Here is an 18,524-nt window from a genome sequence, read left to right on the forward strand (position 1 = left end):
AGCAGGAAATTCAACTCCAAGAAGAAATGGAAATACCAAAGAGTTCTCTGAATTGTTAATAGTTTTTTTGTTAAAAGAGTGACACAAGCTCATTATAGAAAATAAAGAAAAAATTAAAATAATTGGAAACATTATTATTTACCACTTACATTTTGGTACCTTTTCTTCTATTCTTTTTTTAATGCACAAATATATTTTACATAGTGATAATATATACCTTATATATAATTTTGTACATTTCACATCTAACATTAGGTCATAAACTGTCCCCATGACATAAAAACTTCACATTCTATGGATGTATCATACTTTACTTAATTGGGCCCCTACTGTTGGGCAGGTAGGTTTGTCTCCAAATGTTTCCAATTATAAATAATGCTCACATTATTTAGCATAAAGTATTGCTCACTTTTATGATTATTTCCCCAGAGGAAAAAATTCCTAGGAAGGGAGTTACCTAGGAAAAGGGAATGTACAATTTTAAGACTATTGGCCAGTATTGCAAGTTGTGGCTTAGAAAGGCTGTACTCGCGATTCCATCAGCAGGACTTGGGTGCCAAGTCATGATAGAAGCCACAGAGGCTAATGCCTTGCCCCAGTTCCCTGGGCTGGGCCCCTTGGTGTGGCTGATTCCAGAGCTGGGGTGAGAAGCAGAATGCAGGTAAGAGGCTACCTGTGGAATCTTCCATGCTGTCACTTGTGCTTTTCCTTTCTTGCCCTGACCATCCCGCACTCTGAGTCAATACCATCACTTGCTGAAAACTGGCACATGGCTCACAGTCTTCCTCTCCTCTCAGGTCCATCATCACCCAGGTGACTTCTCTGTCTACAGGACAACCCATCCAATACCCTGGCCTCTCGGTTTCCTCATCTCACTGGCATTCACTTCCACTCCAGTTTAGTTATCTACCCCTACGTTCACACACCAGGCCTTACCACCACCAGAAACTGCTCTGAAATCTCAAACTCAATCACCCCTCCTCCCTGACCATGGTCTCCTATCTATCCTCCAGTTCTCGCACTGTGTTACTTGAATTACACCTGTTCTTTGACACACATATACCCATTTTCAGTCACTTGGCTTTTTCCTGTCTAACTCTCAGAGTCCTTCCTTTCTTCTTTCTACAAACTTTTAAATGAGCAGTTTCTGTGTGCCAAGCACTTTACCAGGAGCAGGGGTTGTAAAGTTGAAATAGATGTATATCTGTCACCTCGTTCACTCTTCTCAACTCCCTTGTCCATTCGTCTTTCTGCAAACCCACACCTGTGTCAACCAAACTTTCCACCTGTACTTTGCATTCCAGATTACCCACTTGAACTCTCCTCTAATTCCTTCTCATCCAGAATGCTCCAAGGTGTAACCCACACATGTGGTGTTCATTTCCAAAGCTCTCATCCATCCTTCAACCTCCTGTAGTCAGGCTTCTACCCCCATCACCACAAATGGTCTTCCTAACTATAAAAGGTAATGTATGCTTTCCATACTTGCTTTACTTTGCCTCCCAACTGCTTTTGACACTAGCTTTACAACCTTGGGAAAATCACTCAACCTCTCTGAACTTGTTTCCTCATCACTGAAAGAGAGATACTAGCATCTTCCTGATACAACTGTTGAGAGAGTCAATAAAATGATATATAAAGAAAAAATTCACTGGTACATAGTAGGCATTCAACAAGATTAAGTTCCGACTCATTGAGTTTGGTTTCCTGGGTCTCTGACAACCAGGAAGGGTTTGCCTTGACTAGTCTAAGTATTCAGACCTCTGAAAGGGATAATTTTCCATGGCAATTTACTCATTCATTCAACAAAAAAATCACTGAGCCCTTACTATGTGCCTGATGTAGGCACTATTCCAGGTGCTGCAACTACAGCAATGAATGCAACAGAGAAGCACTGCGTTCTCAGGAAGCTAGTCTAACAGTGGAGGCGGGGAGAGAGAGAGAGAGAATAAATATACAAGCAAGAAACTTATATAGTGAAAAATATTCAAGAAAATTAAGCATGCAAAGGCTCACATAGGAACTTTTTGGGGTGACAGAAATGTTCTATCTATTGATTGTGGTAGTGGTCACACAAGTGTATATATTTTTTAAAATTCAATGAATAATATACTTTGAATGGGTGTATTTTACTATATATATAATAAATATTTCAAACATTGATTCAAAAATTAAGCCTCATAAAGGGATAGAGTCTAACTGCATATGGGAGAATAATTTTTCATAGGGCAAACAAGAAAATCCCCTCTAGAAAGGAGACGTTTAAGCAGAAACCTGAAAGATAAGAAGGAGCAAACTATGTGAAGGTCTACGAGAAGAATATTTCAGGCATAAGTCACAGCAAGGACAAAGGCCCTGAGATGGGATTGAACTCTGAGTGTCTGAGAAACAGCAAGAAAGCCAGTGTGGCTGGAATGTAATGAACAAGCAGGAGAGAAGAATGGAGAGGTAGGCAGGGGCCAGATCACGGAAGTTCTTGTAGGTAATGGTAAGAAGGTTGGGTTTTATTTTAAATCCAGTAGAAAGGTGGTAAAGGTTTTTAAGTGCCAGAATGATACTATCTGATTTACATTTCAAAAGGGTCATTCTGAAATTTATGTGAGAAGGGACTGAGGGGAAGCAGAAACAGAAGCAAGGAGGCCATTCAAGTTACTGTGATAGTCCACATGAGATATGACAGTGGCTTGGACTAGGGCAGGTAGTGATTTGGGAGGTAAAAAATATCATGTTTAGAATATATTTTGAAGGTACAGTCAACTGGACTTGCTGATGGATTAGATATGGGAGAAGATAACAAAAGAATCAAAGATGACTCTTAGATATTTTTACCTAAACAAGCAGGTGAATATTTAGGCCACTTACTAAGATGGAGAACCCCAGGGGAAAAGAGAACTAGTCTGGAAGAGAACAGAAAAGTTTTGTTTTAAACATGTTAAGTCTAAGATGCTCATGGAATATTGACATCTTGCTTACATATAATGAGCCTTGTACGAGTTTGGAGGGAACAAGTCAGTGCCTAAATCTTCCCAGCTCTGAGTATGTTAATATGTTGGACTTCTGGGTCTTCTAAACTGAGGATAAGCCTCAGAACACCAGGACTCCACTAGCCAATCCTCCTTAATCAGTAAGCAGAATCTGCCCCTCAGGATGTCTGTCTGGCCTTTCTTCTTTCAGCATGATAATGACATTTTGGGTTGATTCCTTCCAAGCAAGTACCTGACCTCAACAATTACACATTGCTAAGTCCTACTGCAGAAGATTTCTTGGAATAACAATTCTCTTCTTGGATGTTATTTTTTGGTGTGTGAAGGTTTAGTCTAATCATGCAACTGTCCTTTAGTAAACACCTCTCTAGGCAGGCGCTGCTTTTGATGCTGAAAACACAGAGGAGAATCAGGTACATAGATAATCACAGTGTGAGTGGGGCTGACACACAAGAAGCAGAGAGGCTAAGGGAACCGGGGGAAACCTAGGCAAGACTTCCTGGAGGAGGTGATGTCTTGTAGAGCAAACACTCCTGCACATAGATGGTGCTGGATTTTCTTCATGATTTTGGCCTCATCAGCTGTCTTGGGGCTTGAAGCCCCTCTTTCCCTGATTCCAAGGAGCATTTCAGAAATATTTATTGGTGATATCCCTGGGCATTTCACTCCTGCCACATTGAACAAGTGGAGGTCAGTCCTTGGGGAAATGCCTGCAGGTCTGTGCATGATCTCTGTGCCTTCTAACAGGAGGAATGATGGTATGAGTAAAAGCTAGCCCCAGCAGTGATGAGGGCCCAGGAGCTAGCAGAAGACACCGCCTCACAGGGCAAAGGATGGCTGAGGTCAGTCAGGAAATGGGGGATCATCAACCTATTCTTGTGAAAAGGTTCCCCCACACCCAGTCAGTGAAGCTGAGGGGCTTCCTGCATCCCACTCTTCAGTCAACTCCTAAACCTTTTTTCCGTCTGTCGCCTTCCCTGTATCCCCGTCACCCCTGCTGTACCTGCCCTGGTACAGCCTCTCCACTTTCACCAAGAAGATTATGATAGCCTGCTGGGTGGTTTTTCTGTCTCCAATCCGAACTTCGGTCGGCTTCACAATCCATCTCTGCTTGTTTGCTGAAGTACTTTTTCTTTCTTTTTTAATTTTAATTTTATTTTATTATTTTTTCCCTTGCTCCTAGAGTATGTGAGAAGAAGCGCTCTTTCCAATACCCGGGTCAGATCGTGTTTCTCCCTGCTTACCACATTCACCTGCTCCCCACTGCTTTCAGCAAAAGGCCGGGCTCTTAGCCCTCTCAGTACAGCCCCCACTTGCTCTCCAGCCTCACTCCCCTCCCTTCACACTTTACAGCTCCACGAAGATGCCACTGCTGGCTGTACCATTGTACGTGCTGTTCTTGACTGGAATACCCTTCTCCCCATTCCTGTCCACCTGATAGACTCTTAGTCATCCTTCAAAACACTGCTTAGGTTTCACCTTCTTCCCTAAGCCTTCCTGTCCAGCCCCTCTGCCTGGGCTTATTCACTCCTCCCTCTGCACAGCCTCTACATCTTGCTCCCCTCAACACAGTGTTATCACAGATCAGGAAATTGAGTCTCAGAAAAGGGAAAGGGGTTATCCAGACTTTTAAAGTGAAATATAGACTCAAATCCAAAAATTCCTGATTCCTAGGCAAGTGCCCTATCCACTGTACCCTCAAAAAATTAATCAGATTTTACACACATGCACACACACAACACAGAAAGGGAGAGTATTTTGTGTGGGCTGAAACAGTACCATTGAACATCTGTCCTTGGGTAAGTAAGCCCAGCCATAATTCCATGATGTTCCCGAGGCATTCCAGGGAGGAGGCTGGACACAGTGACCTCCAAGATCCCTGAGCTGTGATTTTTTTTTTTTTTTTTTTTTATTTGAGACAGAGTCTCACTCTGTCACCTGGGCTAGAGTGCAGTGGCATCATCATAGCTCACTGCAACCTCAAACTTCTGGGCTCAAGTGATCCTCCTGCCACAAGTAGCTGGGACTACAGGCGTGTGCCACCATGCCCAGCTAATTTTTTTATTTTTAGTAGAGTTGTGGTCTCTTGCTCAGGCTGATCTCTGGTCTTGAACTCCTGAGCTCAAGCAATCCTCACACTTTGGCTTCCCAGAGTGCTACGATTACAGGTGTGAGCCATCGTGCCAAGCCCAGAGCTGTGATATTTTATGAAACAGAAAATTTCACTATCACCAGTAATGCTCCCATTTTTCCTCCAGAGTTCCCTTGTTTGTATTTTTAGGATGAAGGGAAAGGAATGAACATTTAGTGCATGCCTACTACATAGTAGGGGCAATGCTTTACACACCTTATCTCATTTAACTCTCTAAACAACTTTGCAAGATCCATATTGTCCTCATTTAATAAAGAAGGAAATTGAAACGCAGACTTGGTGACCTACTGGCCCAGTGTCACACAGCTAGGAAGTACCTAGAGCAGGGATTTGACCTATAGTCCTTCTGGCTCTAAACGCTTCAAACTGGGAAAGTCAACCTTACAGCTGGGGCAGGTGATTGAAGAGGAGCAGGTAGGATCTGGTCCGTTGCTCCCCCAACCCCCCAGCCCCTTCACTCTCTCCACCCCCTCCACCCCCTGCCCGAACCGCTTACCCCCATCTTCGAACTCCTCACGCAAGTAGACCCTGCGCTGCGCCCGCTCCCCCAGTGTGCAGGTCGCCAGCAGCAGCGGCAGCAGCCACAGCCCCTTCATCCCCCCGAGGCCCGCGTCCCAGCGCCCAGCCTCAGAGCGCTGTTACCCTGGCCAGGTCCTCCGCACAGCTGCTGCCGCCTCTACCTTGACCCTCGGGCGGGGCTGACATCACCTGCACCCTGCACTTGGCTGCCTCCCATTCGCGGCCTGGGGGTTAGGAAGAAGTAATGAGGCCCGCAGCCAATAGTTGGGGCCCACCGCTGAGACTGCTGGAGGACAGAGTAGAGCTACTGGGGGCCAACTAAGTGTTGAGGGAGCTACGAGGCAGGGTCCCTAGGGAGTGGAGGAGTGGCAGGGCCAGCTGAGGCTGGCCTCTGGGGTCCTGTGAGCCTGCAAAACTTTGGTGTAGCTGGTTTAAAGTGCTCCCACGTGATTCTTTCCATCATCCCTCTGTCCTTCCATCCCTCCTTCCCTCTGTCCTTCCTTCTGTACGTCCATCCAACCATCCAACCATCCATCCATCCACTGAGACTATGAAGAAACAACAACAATGTGATGTCTGTTTATTTTAACAGAAACACCCTAAGCCAGCATGGAATCTCAGGAAAGGCTTCCTGAAGGAGGTGACATTGAGGCAGGAAGAAATGGGGGGAGGGGGGAAGCAGAGCAAAGAGAATACTATGTGCCAAGGCCAGAGGAGGGGAAGACTTGTAGGTTAATATCATTTCTACAACTCAATACTATACAGTCAACGTTGTTTCCCCTATTGTGAGGAAAATGAAGCTGAAAGAGGGAAAAAATCACCAGCATTGTTGACCATTGTACTGTGTGCTAAGCACTGTACCGGGCACTTAATGTGCATTATATAATTTAATCTTCACACCAATTTGTGAGGAGGGTGTTATTATGCTCACTTTGCAGATAAACAGAGGCTCTGAGAGGCAAGTGACTTGCCAAGGTCATACAGAGAAGGAATAGGGGCTAGAACGCAGGCCTTGTCGTTCCAATACCTTCCCTACACTTTCATTTCACTTCATTCATCTATGCCATAGCTATTTATTGAGGTTCTACTATGTGCCAGGCACTGGGCTAGATACTGATTATATGGCTGACAAGTCTCCTGCCCTCAGTGGAGCTCATTTTCTAGTGAGGGAGACAGAAAATCACAAAGGAAGTGATGAATATCAAATAGGTATGCACTCTAAAAAAGTTAAGCAAGGTGATAGCTTAGGGATTTGTGAAAGATGGGGAAGGCTGACAGGCCGGGAGAGGGAAAGGGGTCAGGGAAGTCTTCCTTGACGTGATACTTTGGTTGAGATCTGAATGAGAAGCCATGTATTGATCTGGGGCAAGTGTTTCAGGCAGAGGCAACATCAAGTACAAAGGCTCTGAGAGGGGGAACAAGTTTGTCTCTTATGAGCATGGGAAAGACGACCAACGTGTTTTGAGCAAAGAGGACAATGTCAGGAGGTGAAACTGGAAAAGGCATTGAGTCAAGATCTCAAACGGGCCTGTAGGCCATGGAAAGGATTTATAATTAGTGCTATGGGAAGCCCTTGAAGGAAGTGACATCATCAGATTTATATTTTAAAAAGATCTCATTGGATGTTATCTGCTAAGCTGGGGATGTCAATGTATAATCAATCAGGGATGTCAAGTAGACAGTTAAAATATATCAATCTGGAGCTCACAGAAGAGGACCTGGCTACAAATGCAAATTTGGAGGCATGTAAGTAGTATTTTAGGCTGCATAGCTTGATGAGATCTTTTAGACGGAGAAGCAGTTGACCAAGAACCATGCCAAGTACCCAACACTGCAGAACTCCAGCCCTGAGAGGTAGGCAGAGAAGGTAAAAGCAGCAAAGGAAACCGTACTGGCTCCAGAAGAAAGGATCTTCTTGAGAATTCTAGGTTTTTGAACCCATTGGCAGGGTGGTCTTCTCTTCAAGAGAATGCCAAAATTGCATTTCAGCTATTATTTTACTAATTGCCCACTATGTGCAGGGTACTATGCCAAGTGCTGGGGAGACAAAGATAGATAGGACCCAATCCTTGCCCTCTAGGAATTCTCAGGCCAGCTGGGGAGAGGGACCTTCAGGCAACTAACTTAGGACCAAGGAAGCCTGTGTTCAGTGCTGTAATAAAGGCAAGAACAACAAGACCACAAGGACAGAGAGATATACCAGATGGCGTACAACAGCTTTACTTGTGTCATCTCATACAGTCCTTATGATAGCAATAACTATTGTTATCCCCATTTTATAGAAGAAGGAACTGAGTCTTAGAGACAGTTCACTTTCCCAAGGATACACAACTGACAAGTAGTGAAGCCTGGTTACACAGCCAGTTCTGCCTGACTTCAGGGCCAAAGTGCTTAATCACTCTTAAATTTTGTTTCAGTCTGATAGGGCTGGAACATGAGGTTCCTGGGAAGATGGAGAGGCCAGCAAGCAAGGTGGAAGGAGATGCAGTGAAAAGGGGGAGTGAGGCCAAACTGGTTCGGATCTTCAAAGCCAGCTGGAGGAGTTTGGATTTGATTCCTCTAGGCCAGGGTTTTTTAGTCTCAGCACTATTGACATTTTGGGCCAGAGAATTCTTTCTTGTTGAGGAGGGCTGTCCTCTGTAGGATGTTTAACAGCATCCCTGGCTTTTACTCACTGGGTGCCAATAGCACTCTCCCCTGACAGTTGTGACAACTAAAAATGTCTCCAGATGTTGCCAAATGTCTCCTAGAGTGTGTTTGTGTGTGCAAAATTTATTCCCAATTGAGAACCACTGCTCTAGGCACTAGTGGGGTTCAGGGTTTTGAAAGGAGTTGACATTATGAGCAGCAGGAATGCTCCCTTAACACTAATAACCTCTTATAATAACCATTGTTAGGCTCATAATGTATTAGCCTTTGTTATGTTTCAATTCCCATAAGTTGTAATCACTGGTGCTACTTTGATAACATTTCCATGGAATCTGTTCATTTTTTGTGAAACAATAGATTAAGTTGACCATGTGTTCCTCAAGGGCAGTGACCACTGTGGCTTCTTTTTTTTTTTTTTTTTGAGACACAGTCTCATTCTGTTACTCTGGCTAGAGTGAAGTGGTGTTATCATAGCTCACTACAACCTCAAAGTCCTGGGCTCAAGCCATCCTCTTGCCTCAGCCTCCCAAGTAGCTGGGACTGCAGGCATGCACCACCATAGCTGGCTAATTTTTCTATTTTTTGTAGAGACAGGGTCTCACTCTTGCTCAGGCTGGTCTCAAACTTCTGACCTAAAGCAATCCTCTTGCCTCAGCCTCCCAGAATGCTAGGATTACAGGCATGAGCACTGCACCACGCTAGCTTTTTTGTTTTTATATTCATAGTTCCTAGTACAGTCAATGTTAAATGAATGAATGAATTTATAATTTTATTATATACATAATATTTATATTTATAAAATAAATATAAATATTTATATTTATTTTTAGGATATCATGCTTAGATCAGAGATTTGTCAGAGGTCTGATATATATTATAATAAAAGACAGGTGTCTTTATTTGTAAGCAAAAATGTCTGTTTTAATATTTTAATCCAAAAATTCTACAAACTGATTAAATACATAGACTTTATTTTCAGCTCTATTTTCCCACTGGGAAAAATCCATGTGATATTTTCAGCATCCACAGGGTTTTCTTCAATCCACAAGAATATACTATTATTCACTTGTCTTAGTCCATTTGCACTGCTATAATAAAATACCTAAGACTGGGTAATTTATAAAGAAGAGAAATTTATTTCTCACAGTTATGGAATCTGGGAAATCCAAGATCAAGGCGCCAACAGATTTGGTGTCTGGTGACAGCTGCCCTCTGCTTCCAAGATGGTGCCTTTTTGCTGCGTTCTTACCTGGCAGAAGGAGGCAGAAGGGATGGACATTGTCTCCTCACATGGCAGAAGGGATGATGGAAGGTCCAGGCAGCTCTCTGAAGCCTCCTTTATAAGGGCATTAATCCCATCCGTGAGCATGGAGCTCTTATGGTCTGATCACCTCCCAAAGGTCCCACTTCTTCTTAATACTATTACCTTGGGATTTAAGTTCTAACATATAAATTTTGAAGGGACATACATTCATACCATAGCATAGCATCACTATATAAGGTACTTTGAGTTGATTCAATGCAGTTTAATTCAGTATTTACTGAGCTAACCCTATGAACCAGGCAGTAGGAGAGAAGTAAAAGCAGTTTCCATCTTCTAGATGTGTTTAATTGAAAGGAATGTCAGGCTTACAAGGGCTGCCTGACCTTGTTCTGTCCCCTACCAACTGTGTGGTCTTGGACTAATCAGGGCCATATTATGATGTGGGTCCTAGGCATTTTTGCCTTCTTTTTTTTTTTTTTTGAGACAGAGTCTCACTCTGTTGCCCAGGCTAGAGTGAGTGCCGTGGCGTCAGCCTAGCTCACAGCAACCTCAAACTCCTGAGCTCAAGCGATCCTCCTGTCTCAGCCTCCCGAGTAGCTGGGACTACAGGCATTCGCCACCATGCCCGGCTAATTTTTTCTATATATATTTTTAGCTGTCCATATAATTTCTTTCTATTTTTAGTAGAGATGGGGTCTCGCTCTTGCTCAGGCTGGTCTCGAACTCCTGAGCTCAAACGATCCGCCCACCTCGGCCTCCCAGAGTGCTAGGATTACAGGCGTGAGCCACCGCGCCCGGCCCATTTTTGCCTTCATGGGCCCCTTCCTTCATTAAAAAAAGTATTTAAAGATGTATTTGCAACTGCATTGGCATAGACAACAAATACAACGCAGCCTGGATTCACTGTTACATATGCATTGTTATTATGTTCATTTTTTATTCTGGCTTTAAAATAAATTAAAGTTAAAACACTTTCTTGGGCTCCTGTAAGTATCGTGGGCCCTAAGTACTGTGCATACTGTGCCTAATGGATAAGTTGGCTTTGGGGCCAATTACTGACCTCAGCTAGGTCTCATTTCCCTCCCTTTAAAATATCAGTTTTGAAAGGTTGTTATAAGATTTCTTGAGGTACTTAGGAGCTGCGTAAGGTCAGAAACCACATCTGATTTGTTCTCTACTGTGTACCTATAGCACCTGGCACAGAATAAGCACTCAATAAGATGAATGTGAAATTACCCACACAGTGTCAGCATACAGTAAACACTTGATAAACATCAGATTTATTTCACCAGACCTTCTAGGGAACAATTAAGGTCATACATAATAAATATCAGAAAGTTGGAGTGTATGATACAGACCTTGACTGTAACAGGAATTCAAATCAGAAAGGATTGTGTGGATTGATCAGTTCACATGCTTTTTAATTTCTTATTTGTTAAATGAATCCATCCCAGTTAATTGCAGCCATAACATAATCTACCATTAGCTATATAGGTAGGAAAAGGGAGTATTCGAAACATTAATTTTACACTCCAGTATGGTGTATGTATATATGCAGAGAGCTGCACCAGTATTGCCATGTATCTCCAAATCCTCTGCAGATTTAATTACAAAGCTACAAAGTGAGTGCATAAATTATGCACTAAGGCCCATGTTTTGGAAATCACTGCGTAGTCCTGGGAATTAGATAGGAGGTTAGATCTTTGTAATTGATATGCTTCCACTTAAGGATTGAAACCCTGTGGATCGGTGAGAACTTCTTTCTGTCTAAAGATAGTGTGTCTGGTTCTGCAGGGCTAGCTGGACATTTAAACTCCAAACACTAACTATTGGGAGGAAAATAACTTTTCAAACAATTATCCAATCCTGCCCAGGTCTCCGTTTCAGCCTCAACTCCTACCATGAGTTCACGTGTTCCTCTTGTCCCACCACATCCAGAAGAACATGCTGTTTCCCAGATGCACAATACTTAGTCCCAAGCTTTTGTGCATTTGCCTATGCTGTTTTCTTTACCTAGAATATTTTTCCCTTCTTCATTCTGGGAACCCCAGAAAGAGTGCGTATTCCTAGTAGCTACTCCACAAGTGTTAGTTTCTCCTCCCTGAATAAGAAAGCAAAGGTTTCATGTCAGTAAGATCAGCTCAAACATGATATCTTTTATTTATTTATTTATTTATTTATTTTGGAGACAGGGTCTCTCTGTTGCCCAGGCTAGAGTGAAGTGGCACCATCACAGCTCACTGTAATCTTGAACTCCTAGTCTCAAGCAATCCTCCTGCCTCAGCCTCCCAGAGTGCTAGGATTACAGGTGTGAGCAACCTCACCTGGCCTCAAACCATTTTCAAATATATGATTTCACCTAATTATAAATAAGCATAAGATAAAGCACCTGCTTTTGGTAGCTAGCCATATAAGTAAGAAAACAAGACTTGTTTAAGTCACATGTGCGGGATGGAAGGAAAAAAAAAAAATGAAAAAGAAAAAAGAAAACAAGACTTGTGTGGCAACACATTGTGTTTCCAGGCAGACTCTGACATCCTTGAGGACAGGAGCCACGTGTGACTGATCTCTGTATCCTCAGCACCTAGTTTAGGGCTTGACATAGATGGCTGCCCAATGAAGGCTACTTCCTTGAAGAAAAGAGTGAATGAGTACAATGCATATTAATGGCTGTGGTGATTTGTCTTTAAGTTGTGGCTACCAAATGGGTACAGAATGAGAAAGAAGGCACCAGAATTCTGCAGGACTCCTGAGTGGGACAGAAGGCTAAGGTGATCTGACAGGATATCACTGATCTATAATGCTTGTTTATTTCAGCTCCTGAAGGAGGCAGGCATATGATTATAAATGGCAAATGCCTGGCAAATTCAAAGCTGGCATAATTACCGGATGGTATTTTTTATCATAGTCTTTTTTTATTCCTTCACAAAATGGCATTATTTTCTTTTACAAATACAATGTCTGTTACTTGTAGAAAATTTGGAAAACATGAAAGAAGTATAAAGGAAAAAAATAAAATCAATCTCACAAATTGACTACAGATGTTCCTCTATAGTATATTCTTATAGTCTTCTGGGTAGATATTTACATTTTTAATAAATTGGAATCACACTAAATATACGATTTTTAACCATTTTATATCGATTGATATATATTCAAATTTGCATCATTTTTATTTATCATTAGTCTTAAACATAATTTTTAATGGCTGTACATCAACCCATCATATGCATCCATTATAATTTATTTAACTTTTCTCTGTTGTTGGACTTTTAGGTTATTTCCAGGGTTTCACTATTACACCATATCCTTGCACATGAATCTCATATTACGTCCTTAATGATAAATTCCTAGAAGTTCTTTTTGAGACAGGGTCTTGCTGTTTCCCAGGCTAGAGTGCAATGACGTCATTGTAGCTCACTGCAACCTCAAACTCCTGGGCTCAAGCAATTCCCCTGCCCCAGCCTCAGCCTTCCGAGTAGCTGGCACTGCAGGTGCACACCACTGTGCCCAGCTACTTTTTCTATTTTTAGTAGAGATGGGTCTCGCTCTTGATCAGGCTGGTCTCGAACTCCTGACCTCACGTGATCCTCCCACCTCAGCCTCCCAAAGTGCTGGGATTATAGATGTGAGCCACTGGGCCTGGCCCCTAGAAGTTCTTGATGCTGTTTTGCTGCTGCACCTGGGGACATGTGACCATCAACTGGGGAATATCCTTGCTGGTCATGAGAAGGGAAACCTTAGATAATGGATGTCCACAAATAATTTATAAAACTCAAATAACTTACAAAACTCAACCTAGCTTCTTTAGTCTTCTGCTTAGGCCCCCAAGAAAATTTGAGAACACAAGGGATTCTCCTTTTGTCATTGTTGTCATTTGGCAACTTCCTTTACTGGGGTTGTGGCTCCTGTCTCACAGCTCCCCTCTCAACCCCAACCCCTGCCATCATCCAGGTAATTTCAACTTCTATGTAAATGAATTACTCAGCATGGTGCCCTCACAATCCTTTGACTTCCTAACCTCTTGTAATCTATATCCCCCCCTTCAGCTTTCTACTCCCAAGGCTACACCCTCACCTTCTATCACCTGTAACTGTTTCACCTCCGAAATCTGAAACTTTTCCTCTCCCTAATTACAACCTGCTATTCTTCCAGCTCTCTTACTCTCATTAAATCTCTTTAGCCTCACAGGAGATCCAATCCAGTCTCTTGACTCCTTTCTCCTAATCTATTCTTTCTGCCATAATCAGCCTAGATCTATGAGTTCTCTATCAGCTCAATCAATACTCTCAACTTCCCAGTCTTTTTGCCACACCTACCCTAGAAATCCCCCTAACCTTGGGTAACTTCAACTGTTCCTCTGTTCCTACAGTCAGGTTGCTGAGAATTGCTGAGGGGAAAAAATCCCACAGCCAGATAAGCCAGTACTACCAATAGTTTTTACCTTTAAACCCAGCTTGGCTCTTTTTGCTACTTCTAAATCCTTTCTCATTTCACAGGGGCCCTCCCTGTTGCCTTTCACTCTTCATCATCTTCTTAAAGTTCACTATCTAAATCTACGCCTCCCATAGACAAATCTATAAACCCTTCCTCCCCCGCACTTTCCTGATGCCTATCTGTTGATGACCTAATTCACATAGAAATAGAGTTCACTGAGGAGGAGGCCTCTTAATTTCTTGCATTTGACCTTGAAGTGTTTTCCCTCAGCCCTGGCTTCCCCAAACCCCTCTTATTCCTTCTCCATTCTAATTGTTCATTTTTTATCTTTCCTGGCCTCTATTCTTTTTCACCTTCTTTAAATGTTGTCCCCTAGGGTTCCATCCTGAACCATACACTCTATCCACATTCCCTGGGATATCTCAATGCTTCCTGTGCCTTCAACTACCGCCTGTGTATTAATACTCTCAAATTCATAATTCTAGCTCTGGTTTGTTTCCTGAGCTTCAAATTACTGTATCCACTCACCTGCTAAACATCAGTTTCAATCTGGATGTGCCAGGCCAGTCGCAGTGGCTCATGGCCATAATCCTAGCACTCTCAGAGGCTGAGGCAGGAGGATCTCGAGACCAGCCTGAGTAAGAGTGAGACCCCATCTCTACAAAAAACAGAAAAAATTAGCTGGGCGTGGTGGCACTCACCTGTAGTCCCAACTACTCTAGAGGCTGAGGCAGGAGGATCACCTGAGCCCAGGAGTTTGAGGTTGTAGTGAGCTATGGTGATGCCACTGCACTCTACCTGGGGTGACAGAACAAGACTCTGTCTCCACAAAAAAAAAAAAAGAAAGAAAAGAAAAAGTAAAGAAAGAAAGAAACTGAACACCTGTCCTTAATCTGGATGGGCGACATACTTCAAATTTAATGTTACATTTATCAGTTGAGGGCTGAACTCTGATCTTTTTCTTTCCCAGAAAAATTCCTTTCTAAGGGGGCCTGGTGAGTCACATCTACAAATGATAAAATCTCAGTAAACAGGTTTTTATGATGTGGTTTACTTCCTGACCTGATTCCGGTGTAGCATCACATGAAGGATAGAAGACCTTATCTTAACTCAAGCGTTCTTTTCCTCTGATTCCTGGTGTTTGGACAAAGCCTAACTCTTTCAGCCAATTGTCAACTAAAGAATCCTTAAATATACCTATGACTTCTAAGCCCCCTCTTTGAGATGTCCTGCCTTAATCCCTAAACCCACCTATGACCTGCAACCCCCCCCTTTGAGATGTCCCACCTTTTTGAGCCAAACCCACATATGCCTTTCATGTATTGATTTATGACTTTACCTGTAATCCTTGTCTCCCTAAAATGTGTAAAACCAAACTGTAGCCCAGCCACAGCGAGTCCACTTGCTCAAGGCTTCTTGGGCGTGGCTCCAGCCCATGGTCCTCAAATTTGGCTCAGCATAAACCTCCTTAAATTATTTTACAGAGTTTGTCTTCTTTTCTGTTGACACAGTGTTCCCTTAAGTCCACTCCTTTTCTTGTGTTCCAACCTGGAAATTTGGAGTCCACTTGATTCTTCCCTTTTCCTAACTGCTTAATATTTCTCCTCTCCATCCTCTTCCTTTCCATTCCCCTGTTCCTGCTTTCATCCAGGCCTCTTCATCTCTCACACCTCTGATATTCCTGACTTCATCATGGCATCGTCCTGGTTACAGTGGATACACCTGCCCTTTTAAAACCTACATATCTGACAATGTCTCATATTCTTTTTTTTTTTTTTTGAGACAAAGTCTCGCTCAGTTACCCAGACTAGAGTGCCATGGTGTCAAGCTCACAGCAATCTCAAACTCCTGGGCTTAAGCGATCCTTCTGCCTCAGCCTCCCAAGTAGCTGGGACTACAGGCATGCGCCACTGTGCCCGGCTAATTTTTCTATATATATTTTTAGCTATCCATCTAATTTCTTTCTATTTTTAGTAGAGACGGGGTCTCACTCTTGCTCAAGCTGGTCTCGGAACTCCTGAGCTCAAACAATCCGCCCGCCTCGGCCTCCCAGAGTGCTAGGATTACAGGCGTGAGCCACTGTGCCGGCCAATGTCTCATACTCTTGTTATAATACATTGTAGATGAACTCACTTAGGATGTTGTGGGATAATTGCTATCCATGTTAGAGGATTGTGGAATTTGCTTTGGAACATAGTAAAGGTAAGATTAATTCCATATAGGTGTGTGCACAGGTGTGGGTGTCCACAGAAGCCCTCAAAGAGGCACTGACATTTGAATTGGGACTTGAACAATTAGTAAGTGGTTCCCTAGGCAGAGAAAGAGGGGAAGGATGTTGCAGGAAGAGGGAATAACATGAGAAAAGGCAAGAAGCTCAACTCAGATCAGTTTCACAAACATTCAGCATGATGTCAGGCAGTGTTTTACATTGTGGGTGGAGAGGTGCCTAAGTCACTGATCTCAAGGAAATTATAGTTTAGAGAAGCTACTTTTCCTTAACTATCTTTTTTTTTTTTTTTTTTTGAGACAGGGTCTTGCTCTGTTGCCCAGGCTAGAGTGCCATGGCGTCAGCCTAACTCACAGTGACCTCAAACTCCTGGCTCAAGCGATCCTCCTGCCTCAGTTTTCCAAGGAGCTGGGACTACAGGTGAATGCCATCATACCTGGCTAGTTTTCTATTTTTAGTAGAGATGGGGTCTCACTCTTGCTCAGGCTGATCTTGAAGTCCTGAGCTCAAGCAATCCTCCCACCTCGGCCTCCCAGAGTGCTAGGATTACAGACTTGAGCCATTGTGCCCGGCCGACTATCATTTATTGAGGAGGATAGCTTGGGAAATTTAGCCCCCAATCTCTATTACGTCCTCTAAACCAAGCCAAATAAATACAAAGTGTAAATAAAAACTGTGTTTCCAGCAAATAAGCTTTCCTAGCCTCCTTTTACCCTTTTATTTGGATTGTGTGCTGTCGCCAGGCAGAATGCCTGCTGCTTCCACTGTTCCGTACTATGTGAGAAACTGCTGAACTTGACGATGCAAATATGACTGAGTCCTCAAAGAACTCAAGTTAAAGGAGGGGGATTCAGACTCTGAAGGAGTGGATGCAATAAGGTGTCCCAGATTCTGTTAGAAGTTTGTTCAGGGTACAGGTGGGGAACAAACGAATGGAGTGTCAATTCCATCTGAGGGAGGAGAATATTTGTGAAACATTTAAAGCCTCCTCAATAAATGATAGTCAGCCGGGCACGGTGGCTCAGGCCTGTAATCCTAGTACTCTGGGGGGCCGAGGTGGGAGGATGGCTTGAGGCCAGGAGTTCGAGAGCAGCCTGAGCAAGAGTGAGACCTTGTCTCTACCAAAAATAGAAAAAATTAGCCAGCTGTGGTGGCACATGCCTGTAGTCCCAGGTACTTGGGAGGCTGAGGAAGGAGGATAGCTTGAACCAAGGAGTTTGAGGTTGCAGTGAGCTATGATGATGCCACTGCACTCTACCCAGGATGACAGAGTGAGACTCTGTCTCAAAAAAAGATGAGTTCATTCTTCTTTTCTCTCCTCAGAACATTGACAAAGCCTAGATCTCCTAAAATACTTTCTCTCCCTTCCTCAGCTCCCTTTGGTCTCAAAATCATAGGCATATTTTTCTAAACTTGTTTCACTTTTTTGCTCTGTAGATAGAGGAAAGGGTGGGAAAGAACCCGGACTTGCTGTTTGTGGGAAAAATAGGTCATGTCCTATTTTTGCTTTCCCCAAACTTAAGCATGATTTTCTGTTTCCTCAGGGAAGGACAGTCAAGTTTTTGTAAGTTTATGTTTTGCCTTAAGAAAGCAGCATTCTGGAAACGTTTTATTTGATGCCCAACAGATACCAATTAAGAAACATTACAACAATAATAGCAATAACAAAAAGCAGTTAGTGGGAAGTCTAGGAAGAAAAGGCAGCAAACTAGCAACAACAGAATGCAATTAAGTAATTTGCACCCACATTCCACCTGTGGAAAAGTTGAAACCCATTTTTGCTAGAAACTGAAAAAAATTCACATTTCTAAACAGCTGTATAAAGCAAACAACCTTCATATTCAGAAATACAAGCCATTTTTTGTTCTTTTTAAAACAAAACACAACAACACTTGGCTACTTAAGTGATTATTCAGTTACACAAGTTAGAAACCTTGATATTATGTGCGACTCCCCTTACTCCCTCATTTAATTCCATTGCTTAGTGAGTTTTAAATCTTATCTATAAAATGTTTTTCAGTAAATATACAGTGCAATATCTTTCCCCTTCTCCCTCCCTGCTGTCACTGTCCAAGCTTAGAGTCTCTATTACTTGCTTGCTTTGTAAAAGTCTCTCTGTCTTCTTGTCTTGTCTTGTCCCTCCTCCATTTTGCTGCCAGATTTTAAAATCATGTCTTTAACATTTATTGATACTCTAAATGGCAGGATGAAGTAGTCCCAATTCCTGTCCTTGATGAGTTTGTGATGTTTAATGGTTAACATTGTGTCTACCTTTTGGCACTGAGTCTAATC

This window comes from Eulemur rufifrons, chromosome 8 (genome assembly GCF_041146395.1).
Source record: "Eulemur rufifrons isolate Redbay chromosome 8, OSU_ERuf_1, whole genome shotgun sequence".
NCBI lineage: Eukaryota > Metazoa > Chordata > Mammalia > Primates > Lemuridae > Eulemur > Eulemur rufifrons.